At 44.3% G+C, this 16,774-nt stretch overlaps 1 protein-coding gene and 1 pseudogene across 9 annotated transcripts in view; one reads left to right on the plus strand and one right to left on the minus strand.

The window, feature by feature from the left end:
* Positions 1-16,774, minus strand: part of RGS6 (regulator of G protein signaling 6) — a 589,735-nt gene that overhangs the window by 506,069 nt on the left and 66,892 nt on the right. The gene's annotated exons all lie outside the window — the stretch shown is intronic.
* On the plus strand, positions 1,390-3,146 carry LOC307182844 (protein phosphatase 1 regulatory subunit 14B-like; annotated as a pseudogene). Its single transcript has one exon. The product of its transcript is annotated as a protein phosphatase 1 regulatory subunit 14B-like (transcript).

Raw genomic sequence — 16,774 nt, forward strand, 5'->3', positions numbered from 1 at the left:
AGGAGGCTAAGCCCTTGAGTCCTGCCCGAGAGAGGAGGGTGCTGCCCAAAGCGAGGCCCTGCAAAGAGCTGCGACCCCAGGAAAAATGGACTGAAAAGTATTTCCCTACCAGCTCAGCTAGCTTGTCTATCTCTGGCTTCAGGAGAGGAGAACTAAAAGCTTCCTGCAAAATTTGAACCTCATAACCTCTACCTCTGGAGCATTTGGGGTACAAATTTAGGCTACAGTCTGGAAATGCCCAACCTAAGAAATTAGCATAAAAATTGGTCCTGGGCCAACGATGGGCATGGGAAAAATGAGAGCAAAACTCCCACAACCCATGCTACAGACAATTAGAAAAGTCAGACCCAGGAAGCTCACAAGTGATAAAAGCACAGTGAACCAGAGGATTCCAGCCCCTAAGAACCGGAAATAATAGAAAACTCTGAAAGAGAATATAATTAGGTATGTTTAAAAGGAGAGAAAAACCAATCACAGATGCGAAAAACACATCTGATAAAACTCAACATTAATTTATGATTTCTTAAAAACAACAAAATTCGGCAAACAAGAAAACCTTTCTTACAAATCTAAGACTAGAAAGACATTTTCTTAACCCAATAAAGGGCACACGCTAACCAGCCCATGGATAGCATCATTCTTAATGGCACAGCACTATAAGCTCTCCTTTTAAAGTCAGTAATGAGACAAGAAAGGTTACTATCACTTCCTGTGTTCAACACTGTTGAGGGGGTTCACAAACTTTCTGTAAAGGGCCTGATAGCAAGTACTTTAGGCTTTGCAAACTAGAAAGTCTCTGTTCCAAGTAGTCAACTCTGCTGTTGTAATGCAAAAGGAACCAGAGACAATAAGAGTGTGGCTGTGTTTCAATAAAACTCTATTTACAAAAACAGGTATTAGAGTGGAAGTCCAAGCCAATACATTAATTCAAGAAAAATAAGTGAAAGTTACTGTGATATAATAAAATACATGTATCTGGTCTTCATCCCGGTTCCTAGCACAGAGCTCCTAAAACCCCTGGAATTTCCTGAGTGATAGGGGTGAGACGAGTGTCTTTTGCTATTCATAAGTCCCTTTTAACCACAGGTGAATATATGCTAATGAGGTGACTCCTGGCAGATGAAGCTGGTTACCAGAGGAGAGGGGAGAGGGGCTGGAGATTGAGTTCAATCACCAATGGCCAAGAATTTAATCAATCATGCCTATGTAATGAAACCTCCATAAAAACCATAAAGGACAGGGTTTGGAGAGCTTCTGGGTAGGTGACCACATGGAGGTGCTGCGAGGGTGGCGTGCCTGGAGAGGGCATGGAAGCCCCGTGTACCCCTCCCCCCCATATCTTGCCCTATACATCTCTTCCATTTGGCTGTTCCTAAGTTGTATCCCTATAATAAACCAGTGATAGTAAGTACAGTGCTTTCCTGAGATCTGCGCACCATTCTAGCAAATTACTGAACTCAGGAGGGGGTCATGGGAACCTACTAGTCAAAAGCGTGGGAAGCCCAGACTTGTGATTGGCATCTGAAGAGGGGGCAGTCTTGAGGGGTCTGTGCTAACTCCAGGTCGATCATGCCAGAATTGAATTAAATTGTAGGCCATCCAGTTGGTCCACAGAAAACTGAAATGTGTGGAAAATCCACGCATGTGTTGTCAGTAGAAGAACGGTTTTCCTTTAGTCACACAAACTTAAAAAAAAAAACCTGTCATTATCAAAAAGTTATATATCCATATGCATAGGAAATGCAAGACTATCTAAAGATAAACCATGAAAATAAATGAGAGTTCAGTAAGATACACAAAAACAAGTAATGTTCCTATGCACTAGCAACAACAGGAAAACATAATAAAAGGATGCCATTAACAGTACAAACACAGGGGGCGTGACCAGGCCAGGGCCGGCCCGGGGGCTCCGCTCGCTGCAGCTGGCCCCGGGTGCCCTCCGCGGTCCTCTCCGCGGAGCCAGGCTGAGCCAAGCTCACGGGCTAAGCCGAGCCAGCAGCCTGTGGCCAGCCGGCGGCCCTCCTGGAGGTGGCGGCGCAGGGAGGGGACCGACACACACACATGGCCCCAGCGGCAGCCAGGGCTGACAGTGGCCCTGACGGGGGTGCGGCGTTGGCTGCTGCGGCCCCTGGACCGGGCAGTGGCGGCCCAGGGCCCAGCGTCTACTTTCGGAGACCCCTTGGGGCCGCAGGCGAGGGCCCGGGCACCACGGACGATGAGGGTTCAATGAGGCGCCGAGGGAAGGTCACGGTCAAGTAGGAACGCAAGGAGCTACGGAAGCGCCTCAACCTGGAGGAGTGGATCCTGGAGCAGCGGATCCTGGAGCAGCTCATTCGCCTGCCAGCAAGAGGAGATCCCGGAGCTGGAGACTGATGTGGATAACTCCTGGACGTGGAGGGCGATGACACCCAAGCTGCCAGGGTCAAGGAGCCGCTGATGGACTGTTACAAACCCACTGAGGTCTTCATCTCTGGCCTGCTGGACAAGATTCGGGGCATGCAGAAGCTGAGCGCACCCCAGAAGAAGTAAGGGTCCTTGACCCAGGTGAACGATGGCTCCCACAGGACAATCGCTGACCCCCAACCTCATAGCAACAGCAATACCGGGGGGCCCTGCAGCCAGGCCTGCTGCCATGAGCACAGCTCCCCATGCCCCTGGCCCAGGGGCCTCTTCCCTGCCCCCTCAGTTTTCCATTTTGGGGTTTTTTTATTATTATTAAACTGATGGGAGTTTTTGTGTTTTTATACTGACTGCGGCACGGACTCTTTAATAAAGCTAGGATACGCCTCTGGTGCAGTTAAAAAAAAAAAAAGCAACAGAAATACAGGGTATGGGATACTTAAGAATTCCCTCAATAAAGATAGGTAAGAAAAGTATATCAAAAATTGGGAAATTCTATTGAAGGACATTAAAAAAGAACTAAATAAACACAGTATAACATGTTTGTGGGTGAGAAGACCCATTATCATAAGAAGACAAATTTTCATAATGTATCTGTAAAACGTCTGAGTAATTCCAACAAAGCAAAACAGGGCTGCACATTCCTGAAACATATTTTAAAGTGTAAAGAGCCTGGTATGGCCAAAACAATTCTGAAGGTGAAATACTACAGAGCAGTTAAACAAATCGACATGGATAAACATACAGTATAATACAATTCATGTCCATGTTAAAACACTCCCTCCAAAAGGCCGAGACACACCTGGGATTGGCAGAGGTGTGACTACAGAGGGAGGGTGGGTGCAGATGGGCATGGGGCAGGGTAGGGTTTTAGGAATACCTAAAATGTATTTTTTTGGAGAAAGAAGAAAGAACACATGCCAACAAATAGCAAATAGCATCCGATCACAAATATGAATATCTAAAATTGTCTATATAATTTGGAAATTAGGTAAAAATTGAGTTTTTTGCCCGTATTTTAATGAAGAATTCAATTTATGCCCAGCTTGTTTGGGAGGCATACAAGTCTTAAAAAAAAAAAAAAAAAAAACTCCCTGCTGAGCCAGAGAATGCAAACTCAGTCACCTGGATTCCTTTCTTCCAGTGCAACACTGACCCAGGCACAGCTGGGATCATCTTCACATCTGGTTTGTGGTCTGAGCTGGTTAATGTTTTTTTTTTTTTTTTTGCGTTACGCGGGCCTCTCACTGTTGTGGCCTCTCCCGTTGCGGAGCACAGGCTCCGGACGCGCAGGCTCAGCGGCCATGGCTCACGGGCCCAGCCGCTCTGCGGCATGTGGGATCTTCCCGGACCGGGGCACGAACCCGTGTCCCCTGCATCGGCAGGCGGACTCTCAACCACTGCGCCACCAGGGAAGCCCTGAGCTGGTTAATGTTTAACCTGCATCGTTTAAGCCTAAGCTCACACCATAGTCTTCATTACACAAACTAATTCGCTTGGGGAAAAACAAAAGTTAGCATCCATTTAAACATCAGTGCTGGAAATACACCTGTCTGTCATACAGAGTCCCATAGTGTTCTACAGGCTTGATATGTTTATAATTTGAAACATTATTTTTAAAAGAAACACTGTTCAGAACAAAAATCATACCAGTCTTATGACACAATGAAAAGACATCTAAAATCCTACGTTGCCTTGGACAGGACCAGTGCTCCCTGGTCCCATCACCCACCTCAGCTGCTGGACTCAATGCCAGTGATTCTTTCCCTTTTCCAAAAATCAAAGCCTCCTACAAAGAATGAATATTTGTCAGACTTGAAAATATTCCCAAGAATATGCCATAGGCTCAGAAGACAACTTAAAAAAAGGATTCCAGAAATGTTTGGGGCCATAGCAACATCGATGGAAGCATCGAAGGATTACATCTATCCCAAGGTCACTAGTTTGAAGAGAGCAAAATCCATTTATACTGTAAATCTGATTTTTCTTTAATTCAGCAGCGGCAACTAAAGTCACTCCTCTCCTGACTGTCAGTGTCATCTAGTATGGGAGTCAACACACTGCACAGCTAGGAGCGATGTTGGAACCAGCATTAAAAATGACACCACACCCTTACAAAGAGCGTGCCATTCAACACAGGGCTCATGCAGTGGTTGTAAATTACTGCAGATTCTCGCAGCATCTGGGTGGATTTACCTAGGTGTTTGGCTCAGAACTTGGAAACTTGTTAATCAAACGCTGAACCCCATGGGTCAGTAGAAAGGAAACACTATTTTCACAGTGAGATCAGATCCAGCAGCTGCGATAAGGGCAGGGCACCACGAGGGAATGGCAGAGGAATCAGAGCCTGATCGGCTTAGAGGGAGGCATGTCCAAGTAGCAAACATTGCCTGCATGGTTTCTGAAGCTGCTCACCCTCAAGTCCAATAAAAATCAGAAGAAAAGCCTGCAAGACCCATCCCACTCTGTGGACAAGAGTTCCCTTGTCCATCATCAGTTCATCACACAAAGCCTGCGTTATGTGTACAACTTACAATCAACAACGCATAGACATGTTTGTTCACAAATGTGTATTTAGTTCACGAGTATTTACTGAGTGCCTTCCATGGCCGAGTGCAGGACTGGTATACAAACGGTGACCTGAAACAGCCGCGTCCCTGCCCTCATCAAGTGTGGGTAAATTAAGTATGCTGTTCACAAAACCAATGACAAAGTTCTTCTAAGAAGGCTTTAATTCTCCCCTCATTTGTCGCCGTAGGAATCTGCCTACAAAAGGGCTCCGACTCACGTTTTAAATGTGCAAGATTACACACTATCCCTATAAACTCCCACATGTTGAGATTGCCGTGTTCTTGGCTCCTGGCCATTTAAACTGGTAAAACAGAGTCTTTAATACATAATTCATCTTACTGAAGAACGTATCCACGCTTCATTTTACAGGAGCTATTTGATGATTAACCTCGCTTACTCGACAAGGGACTCGACTGGCAATAAAGGCTAAAGTTTCTTGTTTGCTAACCCTATGCCAGGCACTGTTAAGTATTTCCCACGTACTAACTCATTTAGTCTTCACAACGATACAGCCATGTGGGTATTACTTTTATCCTCAATTTACAGATGAGGGTAAATGAGACATTCCCAGGTTCACAAACCTGCCCAAAGTCACACAGCTGGTAAATGGTTGAGTCACAATTCAAATTGTGGTCCAAGCTCTTTACCACTCACAAAACTGCCTCCGAGACAAAAAAGGGGGAGGTAAAACCTGATGGCCACACACTAATTCTTATACACATGGACCTCATCCAAAAAGGAAGACGGCAGAAGCTGACAACTGTAAAGCAATAAAAAAAATACTTTAGAAAGGTCAACCATCTGCGTGGGGTGGCGGGGTGGAGGGTTAACAGACTTGGTCACTAAAATACCTTGGAGGGCATTTCAGAGTGGAAAGGGCATCTCAGAGTGGAAAGTGTTTTAAGTGGGAAGCAGGGGATGGGTGATGAGGAAGTTGAAGGCTGCCAGCACAAGGGACTGATCGTAAGCGTGGCAGGAGAGTAAAGGAAACGCACAGAAGTCCAGCTCCGAGTGAAAGCAAGTCTAAGGAAAAGGATGGCTGTTCTATTTAGTGTTGGAGAAACCTGAGCATCCTTATAGAAACTGGTAGAAAGAGGAAGAAATGCAGGCATGAAAAGCAGAAAAACAGATGACGTGTTCAAGAAGAGGGAGGACGGGCTGGAGAGGGGACCTTTTGAAAGAAGGATAGACGAGTTTTTGATAAAAGAGGAGGAAAGTTTTCTAATTAGGTGGAAAGGAGATCACATGAGAGAGGTCCTATTAGATCACCTTGAAATTATCAGGAAAACAGGAATCAAGGTCATCTGCTAAGACTGAAGGAGATTTGAAGAGAGGGAAACGTTCTGATAATGACCACAGGAATCAATACGGTTGTGTGTGTGTGTGTGCGTGTGTGTGTGCATGCACACATACCCACACACGAGAACAGACACACCCTTTGATTAAAATACTTCTCTAAGAAACTGTAAATAACTCCTCAAGGAAGTCTACTTCTAGTATATATTTTAGGTTTTTCTCCCACATCAAAGCTATGGTTTCTATCTTCGTATATAAGTCTATTTTGAGATACTGTGCAGAGGAGGGGACACTATGAAACAAGAAAAGTTCATTTGTCTCAACTTCTATGGAGGCAATAATATGATAAACAGGCAAGGCTCAGTAGAGAAATGTTAGTATCTTATAAGGCCCTGAAACATCTGTTAATTAATTTTTCAGAAGGAAGGTTTTATTTCAATGGTAAGAATAGTTATCATCACCAAGGCATAGGAGAGAGAAAAAAAATCAGGGAACTAAGAAGTGAGGAACAGAGACGAAGCATGGTCTGACGGCCACATACTACTTCTCATACATGTGGACGTCATCCAGAAAGGAAGATGGCAGAAGTGACAACTGTAAGGCAGGCGGCTGCCTCTGGGACTGGTTCTTCCAGACAAAGGAACAGGAAGGGAAGCCTCCTTCCTTATACCGACCCAGGATCGCGGTTTCCCGCAAAGCAGCCAGATGGGCTATAAAATTCTTCAAAGGTAGAAATATCAATTCACTCAACAAATATTTCTCTAACACCTATGTTCCAGGCACTAAGCTAAATGCTGGGGAGAGAGAAATGACGGGCTTCCGGTATTAGTTTATCTACGGCTGTGAGGATTAAAACCACTCTAAAACTCAGTGGCTTAAAATAACAAAACAATTGTTATCTCACAGTTTCAGAGGAGGTGGCTCTGGCTCAGGGTCTCTGTGTTGGGGGTCCCCCAGGGTCAGTGACCGCTGGAATGAGGCACAGGACTCACATGTGGTATTATTTATAGCTCTGATTCATTACAGCAAAATCAGCAACGGGTGCCTGGAGTGAAGTCCGCAGGAAACCAGGCACGAGCTGCCCAGAGTCCTCTCCCTACCAAGTCACACAGGACAGGTTTAACTCCCCAGCATCGTATTGTGACTACAATTTGTGAAATGTTCTCTACCAGGGAAGCTCATCAGAGACTCAGTGCCCGAGGTTTTTATTGGTGGCTGTTCACATACCCACCCTCTGTCTAGCACATACCAAAATTCCAGACTTCCAGATAGAAGCAGGTGTTCAGGATAAAAATACTGCTTGCACAGTTTAGGGACAGTCAACCACTCTCACCATCAGTTAGAGAATGGTGAGAACCCTCCCTAAATCCAAGCTCCCAGATGCCAGCCAAGAGCCAATCTTGCAAGCAGGACTTCCTACGGATGGCAGTTTCAGGCCTGCTATGTGAATTCTTTTCTATGCAATGTCCCATGAGGTTGTAGTCAAGGTGTCAGCTGGGGCTCCTTCATCGGAAGCCTTGACTAGAGCTAGAGGTACGCTCTTAAGAAAGCTCTCGCATGCAGCTACAGGCTGGAAGTTCTTCCCTGTGCAGGGCTCTCCACGTGGCTGCCTGCACATCCTCAACATATGGCAGCTGGCATTCCCCCACGGCAAGTCATCCAAGAGAGTAAGAGATCAAGAACATGCCCCAGATGGAAGCCACAGTCTCTAATACGCTAATCTCCAAGTGACATACCATCACTTCCACTGCTGGTCACAAAGACCAACTCTAGTACAATGTGGGAAGAGGAGGGGATGCCAAGAGTCAGGGGTCATGGTGGGCTGTCTTGGAGGGTGCCTACCACAGCCTACCCTCTGGCTCCCAATGATTCAAATCCCTCCTACATGCAACATACACTAACCCCTCCCACGGCCCCTAAAAGTCTCATCCCATCACAGCATCCGTTCCACGTCTAGACGCTTGTCATCTAGATCATGTCTAAGTACAGATGAGACTTCTTCGGTATAGTCTCTAATGTATGGCTCCTCTCAATCTGTAGACACCTGTCACTCAAGCGACACACACTCAACACGCAATGGTGGGACAAGCAGAGGATAACTGCTATAAACACTCCTGCTCGCAAAGGGGGTGATGAGGAGCACGTAGGGGCAGCAATTCCAAAATCCTGCCGAGCAGATGTTCCTTGATTTGGTCTAGAGGTGAGGTCTGAGAATAGTTCTCTGTGACCCTAATGCCACCCTGCGGGCTCCTGGTTTTGGCCTCTCCATCATCTTTCCGTTTTCATGAAGGGTAAAACACCTTTGCAGAGGCGTAGTTTCCACAGCTTGCCTCCTACTTGTTGATGCCTGGGGGTCCAAAGACCTCTCTTCATTTTGTTCTATGTTCCTTTCATTTCAAGCTGATGGCGCCACTCCAAGTACGACTCTTAAGAACTCTGAAGGTCTTCTGTGACTCCTTTTAGGATTCATTCCATTAGACCAAAGCCCCACCCACCAACCCCTGTGCGTTTGGTCCTTCCTCACCCTGGGCTTTTGCTGGGGTACCATGTCCTTGAGCCTCCAAGAAGCGCTCTTGTTTGATCAAGTGGATCTGTGAAGACAAACCCTTAATCTCTTCCGAGGGCTTTTTGGCTGGCTGCCTGGTACTCTGAGACACCATCTTTGATTTTGTGAGATCTTAAGATTTTACAGTCACACCTGTGGCTTCACGTTTGGAGCCTGTTTTCCTAAAAGGGGCCCCAATTTGATCTTTGCTTAGAAGCCATTTCTTGCTGCAAATCTTCAAAGACAGCTAGTCCTGGCTCTTTTGTGCTGACTGCTTCTGCCCTCAGCTTCTCTCCTCCTGCAATTTTACTATAAGCAACAGGAAAAAAACAGAAGGCACTTTCAACACCTCGGTTAGAAATCTCCTTAACTGTATCACCTAGTTCATTAGGTACATTTTTTATTTTCCACATTACTGCAGGCACCAGTATGGCTAAATATTTTGCCACCACATAACAGACTCTCCCTTTCCCAGCTCCCAGTATTATTTTCCTGTAAGCCTTCACTGGCAGCCTCCTGAAAGTCCAAGCTTCTATAGACAGTGTATTCAAGGTGCGTTAAGCTTTTATTAACCTGTTCCTCAAAGTCCTTACAGCTTTTTCCACTGCACACTGCCAAGATGCAAGGCCACTACCACATTTTAGTGTTTCGTTACATCAGCACCCCACTTCTACTACCAAAATCTTATTAGTTACCTATTGCTGTGTCATAAGCCATCCTGATGAAAACAATAAGCGTCTATTGTCTCACACGCTTTCTGAGGGTCAGAAATTGGGAGCCTAAATTTAGACGGATTGGTTTCAGCTCAGGGTCTCCCGTGAGTTGCAATCAAGCTGATGGGCAGAGTCTGTAACAGCTGAAGGCTCAACAAGGGGAAGATCTGCTTCTAAACTCACTCACATGGTTGTTGCCAGCCGCCCGTTTTTTATTAGCTGCTGCCACGTGACTGAGTCTCTCTCCATGCGTTGCCTATTTTCCCAGCCCAGCAGCTGGCTTTCCATAGAATGTGGTCCAAGAGAAAGAGCCCAACATGGAAACCTCAGTCACTTATAACCTAATCTTGGACATGAAAAACCATCACTTCTGTAGTAATCTATTTTCAAAGGCGTGAATACCAGGAGGTGAGGATCACTGGGGCCCATCTTGGTGGATGGCTACCACGTTTCCTACCTGGAAGTCTAATGGAATGATAGCCATCAACAACTACTTACAATAAAATTTAATAAGGGCCATAAAAAACACATGGGAGAAGTTATCACCAGCTTACCCTGAGGAGTCAAGTTGGTGTGACAGAGGAGGTGATGTGTATGTAATTTAGGGCCCTGAAGGGATGAATGAGATTTGTCAGACACGTGGAAGAGCCTCGGCCTGCCGGAAGCTTCCCACGCATTTCTCTTTTTGCATATCCTACCTGCCTGGTAAATTCAATAACCCCAAAGCTCTTCCTAAGAGCAACTATGGAATGACTTAATTTAATATCAGTGTTTCTGGAGGACACATTACCGTTTAATAGCTGAATCAAAAGCATAATGGTAGATGACAAACGCTATGCTTGGAAATGTCTCACGTAAAGGTCAAACTTCAGGGGGAAAAATGACAGAAGAATAAAGCAAAAATACACTGTTTGATAACAAATGTCAAAGTCAGAATAAATGCCCCTAATTTGATAAAGCACACAACTCTTCAACACATAATAGTGATTATTTAAATAAGAAGGCAAGAAGAAAGATGGAGATGGAGAAAGAAATGCTAACCAAAGGACCTCCACGTGAAACAGATGCAAAGCACAGTTTAAAGAGTAGGTGGAAAACTAGGTTAGGCAAGCACACTGGAGTATGAAAGCTAATTTTTCATTTCTTATTATAAGTGATAAAATCTTTTTATAAAAATCTGTAAATAAGCATAAGAAAGAAAGTAAGATTCACCCATAACCTTAAATTCTAGGGATAACCACTAACTGGATTATAGACTATACCCTTGTAGACTGCTGGATAGATAGGTAGAGATACATATATACCACACACACATATATGTATGTATATATATGCATGTATGTATGTATAGTGTGTGTAATTTTGGAAATATGTCATTTTTGGAAACGGCTCCATGTTTTTCATGAACACAAAATTAACATACAAATATTAAATTCACTTATGGGTAATGCATTCTAAAGTCTAAATATTATGGAGAGGTATGAGGGAGAGTAAAATTCACCTGTACTTCTTTTACTCAGGGGGAAAAACACTTTACTGTTAACATCTAGTATTCTCCTTATAGACATATTCAATGCAAATATGATTTTAATGCAAAAATAGGCTCATGCTGTTTTAAGTGCTTCTCTCACTTAAAAGTACATGGTAGCTACCTTCCTCCATGAACACGTGTACACCTACAGTATTTTTAATGACTATATAGTTCCAGAATAGGTATGTACCATAACTTATTTAACCAGTCCCTACTGATGAGCATTTATGCTGCTCCCAATTTTCCATCATTGTCAACAAGCCTCAGCATTGATACCTTTGTGCACACGTCTTTGCACACTTACTGGTTACTTCGTCAGGATAAACTTCCAGAGTTAGGTTGGTTATGTCAAAAGACAGTCACTTTTTTTTTTAAATTTTATTTATTTATTTATTTATTTTCGGCTGTGTTGGGTCTTCGTTGCTGAGCGAGGGCTTTCTCTAGTTGCGGCGAGCGGGGGCTACTCTTCGTTGCGGTGCGCGGGCTTCTCTTGTTACAAAGCACAGGCTCTAGGCGCGCAGGCTTCAGTAGTTGTGGCACGTGGGCTCAGTAGCTGTGGCTCGCGGGCTCTAGAGCGCAGGCTCAGTAGTTGTGGCGCACGGGCTTAGTTGCTCCACAGCATGTGGGATCCTCCCAGACCAGGGCTCAAACCCATGTCCTCTGCACTGACAGGCAGATTCTTAACCAGTGTGCCACCAGGGAAGCCCAAGACGTTCAGTTTTAAAGAATTTCTATGCGTATTGCTGCATGTCCCACCATAAATGTTATACCAATGTATACCCACACCAAGAGTATAGAAATGTCTCCGGCCACCACCTTCACCATTACTGAGTACTATAAGCATATACAGTCTTAATTTTCATTTCTTCAGACATGAATGATAATATATTAAGACAATACACTTTAAAATGTTTAAAGAGCATTTAAACTACTTCTCTGTGAATTACACATCCTTGTTTTTTACCAAATTTTCATGGAAGTGTTCACTCTTTTCGTATTCATTTGTTAAGTGCCCTCCCACCCAAATGCACACCCATTCACATGTTTAACACCCTGGCAGCAAAGTGTTATCAGCAGAACACAAATAAGAACTCACAGGGTTAGGAAAATGTTGAGCCACGTTCAAATCTTCCTGACTCCAAAACTCAGCCATTTCCCACAGCAGTGCAGACTATGCTTACGCCTCTTCAGGACTAAGAGCCGGCATTCCCAAACCGCTGTTCATTTCAAACTCCTGACACCCGCTTCTCACCCCACACCGGTTTAAGCAGGCATAGCATTTTTGAGGATGCCCAGGTGATTCAGTGGGCAGCAACGTTTGGAACCACTGACCAAAGATTCCATCCCCCAGCTGCTGGGAATGCTGCTGGCTCACAGCCCTCGGCTGTCAGCCCTCTCTCAAATTGCCCTTGGTTGATAAGAGTTAACTAATTTAAGCTCATGTCCCTTCTTGGGCCTGCTGCCTCCTACGACTGGAGGATATGAAGATACAATGACCCATCCTTGGGACTTCCTTGGCGGTCCAGTGCTTAAGACTCTGTGCTTCCACTGCAGGGGGCACAGGTTCTATCCCTGGTCGGGGAACTAAGATCCCACATGCTGCGCAGCACAGCCAAAAAAAAAAAAAAAAAAAAAAAAAAAAAAAAAGACCCATCCTTGTTGCCCTACCTCAGAAAATCCCAGTTCCAGAATTCCCACTGGGTAGGAGGCCTCATGACTGCAGTGAAGCCCATCTTCTCCTTCTGCCCAATTCTGCCTCCTCCCCCTCCCCCCAAGTGCTGACCCTGAGAGATTCCCTAACAATGTCCTACACACTCATCACAGAGGCTGCTTCCTGAGGGGAACCAGCCTGTGTCATGACTACATGGAGCTTCCCCTAAAAGAATAAACTTCCTCTAAAAGAAGAAACTAAACAAAATCTTCCTCAAAAGCCTTACATACAGCTAAAGGTAGTTACCAAAGCATAGTCAGAAATCCTTTCAGGTGGAGTTATTGTTTAATGAGAGTTTCTGTTTGGGGTGATGAAAAACTTTTGAAAATAGTGGTGAAGGTTGCACGAAATTATGAAGGTAACGGATTAATGCCACCAAATTGTACATTAAAAAGCTAAAAAGGCAAATTTTATGTTATATACATTTTACCATAATTTTCAAAAAGTAATAACATAATATACCCCAAATCATTAAATTGTATACTTTAAATGGGTAAATTGTTCAGTAAAGTTGCAGGATACAAAATTAATATACAGAAATCTGTAGCATTTCTACACATTCATAATGAACTATCAGAAAGAGAAATTTTTAAAACCACCTCATTTACAATTGCATCAAAAGGAAATGCCTACGAATAAATTTAATGGCTGAGTTTTGGAGTCAGGAAGATTTGAACGTGGCTCAACATTTTCCTAACCCTGTGAGTTCTTATTTATGTTCTGCTGATAACACTTTGCTGCCAGGGTGTTAAACATGTGAATGGGTGTGCATTTGGGTGGGAGGGCACTTAACAAATGAATACGAAAAGAGTGAACACTTCCATGAAAATTTGGTAAAAAACAAGGATGTGTAGTTCACAAAACCCATGTTACAATTGCATCAAAAGGAAATGCCTAGGAATAAAATGCCTAGGAATAAATTTAACCAGGAAGGTGAAACACCTGTACTCTGAAAACTGTAAGACTTAGAGGAAAGAAATTAAAGATGACACGTATAAATGAAAAGCTACACCATGCTCATGAATTGGAAGAATTAATATTGTTAAAATGTCCATACTACCCAAAGCAATCTACAGATTCAATGCAATTCTTATCAAAATATCCATGGCATTTTTCACAGAACTAGAAAAAATAATCCTAAAATTTGTATGGAACCACAACAGACCCTGAATAGCAAAAGCAAACTTGAGAAAGAAGAGCAAAGATGGAGGTATCATGCTCCCTGGCTTCAAACTATACTACAAAGCTACAGTAATCAAAACAGTATGGTACTGGCACAAAAAGAGACACACAGATCAGTGGAACAGAACAGAAATCCAAGAAATAAACCCACACTTACATGGTCAATTAATCTACGACAAAGGAGGCAAGACTACACAATGGAAAAGACAGCCCCTTAAATAAATGGTGGTGGGAAAACTGGACAGCTACATGCAAAAGAATGAAATTAGATCACTTTCCTACCCCATATACAAAAATAAACTCAAAATGGATTAAAGACTTATATGTAAGATCTGAAACCATAAAACTCCTAGAAGAAAACATAGGCAGTATGCTCTTTGACATTGGTCTTAGCAATATTTTTTGGATCTGAATCCTCAGACAAGGGAAACAAATGCAAAAATAAGCAAATGGGACTACATAAAACTAAAAAAGCTTTTGCACAGTGAAGGAAACCATCAACAAAACGAAAAGACAACCTACTGAATGGGAGAAGATATATGCAAATGATATGTCCAACTGTTACCTAATGCAAGTCCATGTGCCCGACACACAGTGAGGTCAAACAATACCAAAACGTCAGAGTTTGAAGCAGAGAAAAGTTAATTGCAGGGTTATGCAAGGATATGGGTGGCTCATGCCTTAAAACCCCCCGAACTCCCCGAAAGCTATCAGCAAAGCCCTTTTATAGGAAAGGTGAGGGAGGGATGTGGTTAGTTGTTGCAAACTTCTTGGTGTCAGATCCTTTGTTCTTGAGGTCAGGTCACGTGTTGGTCACAATGTTCCTGTAACCCTCCACCAAAACACATGTTATTCTTTGTTCTGACAAAAAAAGGGCAAGGTCCCAAGGCTCAACTTTCACCCTCTGAGGTTTAGGCCCTGGCTAAGAGGAGGGGATCCCTGAGCAGCTGGATACCCTGGCCTGGGAGTGTTCGTCCAGTACCCAGTCTGGGCCCTCCCACCAGTGCCCAGGCCTGGCTGAGGAGGCAGATCTCAGCTAGCGGCGCCCTCATGGCCAGATTCCCAGCCCCTCCCCAGCCATCATTACTGAGGGAGCCAGGCACCCAGGACCCAACCGACCCTCAGGCTTTTCATTTAAACTGGAGAGAACCATTTGTATAGGATCAATAGGAATAAACGTTGTAGCAAATACCCATCAGGTGAATTCCCAGCTCACAACAGCTGCCCTTCTTTGAGAATAGCCCCAGCCACAGAGGTGGACCTGAAGTAATGATGTGCAGTGTCCTTACACCTTAACCCCGACCTCTGGCCACCTCCTAGGGGGAGACAGCTAATCTAAGCTGGACTAATTTTTGAAACTTGAAAGGAGAGACTGAAGCTGGTTGAAGATGTTACCTTAATGGCAGTGTCCATATATTCCAGTTGCTGAGACCTCCACGGACTGCGACCCACACAGACTGCTGCAGGCATTAGGTCACAGAGGAAGGGATGTGGGAGAGGTTCGCTGCTTCTTCAAGGCCTGGGCCCGGCCAATGGGAGGCCTTGGTAAGAGCTCTGGAACCACTGCAGGACACAGCCCCCAGCCTGTCCCCGGGCCCCCCAGCTCACCCGCTGGCCCCGAGGCTGGAGGGACTGGAGGCCCCCGGGGAGAAGGCCCTGATCTGCCTCTCACTGAACTTTCTGCCATGAGGACCACTGCAAGGCTGACCATTGGTGCTATGGGTCTCGTGCTAATGGCTGCACGCCCTCCCCATGCCTATTACAAAACAAGGGGTTAATATCCAAACTACATAAAGAACTCATACAACTCAATATTAAAAAAAAAAAATCCGATTAAGAAATAGAGGAACTGAACAGAAATTTTTCCAAAGAAGACATACAGATGGCCAAGAGGCACATGAAAAGATGCTCGACCTCACTAATCATCAAGGAAATGCAAATCAAACCCCCAATGAGATACAACTCACACCTGTCAGATGGCTACTATCAAAAAGACAACAAATAACAAATGTTAGCAAGGATGTGGAGAAAAGGGAACCCTTGTACACTGTTTCTGGGAATGTAAACTGGCACAGCCACTGTGGAAAACAGTATGCAGCTTCCTAAAAATAAAACTACTGTATGATCCAGCAATTCTACTTCTGGGTATTTATCCAAAGAAAATGAAAACACTAATTCAGAAAGATATGTGCACCCTAACATTCATTATAGCATTATTTACAACAGCCAAAGTATGGAAGCAACCTAAGTGCCCATCAATATATATATGTGTGTGTGTGTGTGTGTGTGTGTGTGTGTGTGTGTGTGTGTGTATACATATATATATGTATATATACACATGTATACATATATATATATACATATATATACACAAAATATAATGGAATATTACTCAGCCATAAAAAAAGAGAAAGAAATATTGCCATTTGTGAGAACTTGGCTGGACCTAGAGGGCATTATGCTAAGTGAAATAAATCAAACAAAAATATCATATGATTTCACTTATATGTGGAATCTAAACAAACAAAACAAATGAACAAACAAAACAAGACAGCAACAGACTCATAGATAAAGAGAAAAAACTGGTGTTTGCCAGAGGGGAGCGGGGTGGGGAAGACTAGGTGAAATAGGTAAAGGGGATTAAGAAGTATAAAACTTCCAGTTAGGGCTTCCCTGGTGGCGCAGTGGTTGAGAGTCCGCCTGCCGATGCAGGGGACACGGGTTCGTGCCCTGGTCCGGGAAGATCCCACATGCTGCAGAGTGGCTGGGCCCGTGAGCCATGGCCGCCGGGCCTGTGCATCCGGAGCCTGTGCTCCGCAACGGGA

Source organism: Stenella coeruleoalba (genome assembly GCF_951394435.1).
Source record: "Stenella coeruleoalba genome assembly, chromosome: 2".
NCBI classification, from domain to species: domain Eukaryota; kingdom Metazoa; phylum Chordata; class Mammalia; order Artiodactyla; family Delphinidae; genus Stenella; species Stenella coeruleoalba.